Source organism: Triticum urartu, chromosome 2A, assembly GCF_056163025.1.
Source record: "Triticum urartu cultivar PI428250 chromosome 2A, HENAU_Tu73, whole genome shotgun sequence".
Lineage (NCBI taxonomy): Eukaryota > Viridiplantae > Streptophyta > Magnoliopsida > Poales > Poaceae > Triticum > Triticum urartu.
This window is the reverse complement of record NC_141874.1, coordinates 753031462-753035922: the sequence shown is the minus strand read 5'-3', so window position 1 is coordinate 753035922 and position 4461 is coordinate 753031462.

Here is a 4461-nt window from a genome sequence, read left to right as displayed (position 1 = left end):
GCCTCGACGGTGCGACACGTCCCAGTGCCCTACATGCGTTAATGGCCCGCCCGTCAGTGAACGAAACTCGATTGGCCATCTTATTATCGGCAAATCCCATTAGTTAAGTAGTTAACGACCGTCTGTCCTCTTCAATTGAATGCAGGAAAGAGATGGACCGTTGGATGAAAGAACAATTGAGAGTAACACGCGCGAGCTTAACTAATACGTAGTACAGCATGTACGCATGGGCCATGCATGGATGATGAACGCTGGCAGGAGCTTAGCATTGAAGAGACAGTGAGATTGTGTGCTTGGCCATGCCATATCTCGGGACCAGCCGCCGGCCAGTGGGACGGGACGGAGTGGTGGTTGTGTGGATATGTACGTAGTCGCGCGTGCAGTGGATAAGGCCGGCCGGCCGGCCTGAAGAAGATGCTGAACGTACGTACAGTGACCGCCATTGATCGGCCAGCGGCGCGAGGCGATCCAACTTGACGTACGACAGCTACGTCCCTAATTGCCAGTACCCATCCAATCCAATCGGACCCAACCAACCACTCACCGGCGCCGCCCCCCACACGCCCGAACTCGTTTTTTTTGTTTTTAGAATTACGCCCGCACGCATCGATGCAATTCATAGCAGAGTACAAAAACCCCAGCTATGCAATATGAGAAATTTCAAAGCCTTTAGTGAAAAATTGTGAACAATTTGAAATGCCAATGTTTTTGAAAACAACAACGAAATACAAAACTTTTTTTAATTTGAACTATTTTTGGAATTCTGAATATTTCATAAAATTTCATTTACAAGAAAAACAAGGACAACTTTTGAAAACATGAAAAAATCCCGAATAGTTTTCATAAAATATGAACAAAATTTAAAAAGGTCACACATTTTTTGAAAAACACAAATAATTTCTGAAAATCATCAAAAAGCTGAAATTTTGGACATTTTTTAGAAACATGAAAATTTGGGGAAAATTATTTTTTAATGGAAACATTTTTTAAGGGTCCCGATATTCACCACACTGTGGCATCTTAGACATGCGCCCACACGCCCTGTGTGTCATAATCAGGAGGCAACGCACACGGGTTATGTGTAGGCGAATATGAGAATTGCCCACATGTGTGGGCGCAACTACTTCGTGCCACACGCCCAACAACTACTACTCATCTTCACCCCATGCGTGTGGCACGAAGCAAATCTGCCAACACATCCTGGCACACATACGTTAGTTACCCGCGGGAAGACACTTTACTTACCCCTGGGATGGCAACTTTAGCTATCGGGATGGCAAATTAGTTGTAAAAGCATGACAACTCTCTCTGTTTTGGTTAACTATAGTTATCCACAGGTTGACACTTTAGTTACTCGGGGATAGTTGCCATTTGTGGTCCAACCATAGTTGTCATGTATCGTTAATCACAGTTGTCATGTGTGTTTATCTGGTTGCCACGTACGCGCAACTGTAGTTGCCATCTAGCAACGAATCATAGTTGTCATGAGTTTTTACCTAGTTGCTACGTACGCGCAATTGCAGTTGCCATCTAACAATGTACGAGCGTCGTGTGGGCGAAAAGCCCACACACGCTACGTCCCTAATTGCCAGTACCCATCCAATCCAATCCAGTCGATCGGAGCCAACCAACCTACCACTCACCGGCGCCACCCTCCACACGTCCGAATTTGTCTTCTTCTTTTTTGAGAATTACGCTCGCACTCGTCGATGCAATTCATACAGTGGAAAGGCCCAGCTATCCTACATGATTTTTTTTTTTGAATTTTAGTGAAAATTTTAGAACTATTTTTAATGCCAATGTTTTTTAAAACGACAAAAATACTTTTATTAAAATGTGAACTATTTTTATAATTCCGACCATTTCATAAAAATGCATTTAGTAAAACAGGGACAACTTTTGAAAACATGAAAGAAAAATCCCGAATAGTTTTCATAAACTACTAATAAAACTAAAAAGTTCGAACGTAATCCCGAATACGTAGTTCGAACGTAATCATCAAAAAACATAAAATATTCACTTTTAAAAAAAATGTAGGGAAAAAATATTTTTAATGGAAATATTTGTTTAAACTCCGAAAAAAATTCAGAAAAAAGTGGACATTTTTTGATAAGGGGAGCCTTATTTGAAAATCCGAAAAAGAAAATTCGAACATTTTTACAAATTTGGGAACTTGTTTTGAGAAACACGAATAATTTTTGAAATGGTGGACATTTTTATTAAGTCAAGTTTTTCTCGAAAATTCTTATAAAAAGGAATGCAGAAAAGAAGTACAAAATGCAAATAATAAAATAAAACTAAAAATCAGGAAAAACTGTTAAAAACGGTTGGGAACCTTCTAGAAGGTTTTCAAAACCGGTTATAATAGTGCACTATGCTACGCTAAAATTGTTCCAGCCCAGCATAGAGCCATCTGAGTGTTCGTGCATTCTACAGTCTGCCGCACATATCGACAGATAGGATTTTCCGCGGTATGTGCCGCCTGCAGCAAATCCTTCCTATGCAAGGATCACCTACAATGAGTCGATGCTGGGCCGGCCTAGTAACAGCGTGTCATCATCATGGTAATGCCACGATAATGGTGTATAAGAAATATGGGGAGCTCCTAGTGGGCGCCTTATGCGCCGGCTAGGAGACGGGTGACCACTAAGCTCCACAACTAGGCTGGCCCGTTAACAACTAGCGGTGCAGTCCCCTCACACGGTGCGTTTGGTTTGTTCATCAAAAGTTGATTGGTCGATGGTTGACCAGTTGACCAATCAACTGTTGACTTCTAGAAAAATAATAAAATAAAATTCACAAAAAAAATCATTAATTCAAAAAAAGTCTGTCGAAATTGAAAAAATTACACAAACTAAAAAAAATCACAAATTTGCAAAAAGTTCATCAATTTTGAAAAAGTTCATCCAATTAAAAAACTATTCAACAATTTTGGAAAAAAGTTCTTTGATTTTGGGGAAAATTCACCAAATTTGAAAAAAGTTCATTGAATTTGAAAAGGTTCATCGAATCATAAAGAAGTTCATCGATTCTGCAAAAGTTCATTGATTTTGAAAAAAAGTTCATCGAATGTAAAAAAATTCATCGAATCTGAAAAAGTTCACTGACTCTGAAAATTTTCATCAAATTTTGAAAAGAGTTGATCAATTCTAAAAAAAGTTCGTCCATTTTTAAAAACTTTAGCGAATTTGAAGAAAAGGTTCACGCATTTAGAAAAAAGAAAATGAATAAGAAAGAAAAAACCGAACAAAACCGTTCCAAGAATAAAGAAATAAAAAAGAAAAGAAAAAAAGAAAAAGTTATGCGAACTGAAGAGGGTAAAAGGGAAAAATTAAGTGAATTGGCAGAATAAGTTGAGATAGCCTAGTGGTTACTGTGCTATTCTTTGAACCTAGAGGTCTATCGGTACATACAACAAATATCCTTGCCGGCGGACTATGGCGTACTTCAATATGTAGCACTGGCTCGCCTGCAGCGTGCGGTGAATGGGCCGTCCCAGTAAAGGAAGTTAGATATTTGATTTTATTTATTTCTTCAATTCACTTATCGTTTTTCTTTTATTTCTTGAGTTCACCTATTCATTTCTCAAAAAAGCTAATCGCTTCTTCAGTTTTCTTTGGTTTTCTGATTTTCCGTGTTTCTCTATCAGTTTACTTTTGAAAAAGTATCTCTTAGTTTTTTTAATACATGCATACTTTTTTCAATGCACATCATACATTTTTGTATACACCTGAAACATTTGCACAATACATCAAACACTTTTCAAATACATGTTGAACATTTTTTAGTGATACACAACATTTTTTCTAAACTACATGAACATTTCTTTACTATGTACAAACATTTTGAAAAGTGTGTTGAATATATTCTTGAAACACTTGAATATTTTTTCTTACTTCTCACAAACATTTCTTTTAACTAGATGATACCCCGCGCATTGCTGCGAAAATTTTGTAAAGAAACTATTGATGCATCGAGAAAAAAAATCATTAAAGCATGTATGGAAAAGGAGTCCATAAGTGTGCATTGCTAACTAACCACTGTCTTTGCAGCTTGTGTTGTCATAAGTATGAATGGTTGTCTCCATTGTACTATCTCCCTTTGGTTCAACAATTGTAACATTCATGATCAAACTGCTACTCATTCATGATCAAGAGTTGTGGCATGTCCTCTTCTAACTAAAACTTTAAAACAAACTTTGAGGATAAACATCATTAGCTGATTTCTGAAGTACATGGCAGTTTTAGAGCAATAAATTTTAAAAACATGGTCACAATATGTGTATGCTACATAACTAAGAGCATTACTAGTAGAGCCCCTAAACCCTCAAACCCTTGTAGCAGTTTTAAGGGTTGAGAAGTGCCATTTTTTGACACTTTTAAGGGTTGAAAAACAGGGGCAAAAACTAGAACCCTCAAACCCAACCCTTAAACTGCTTTAAGGGTTGGATTTGAGGGTTCT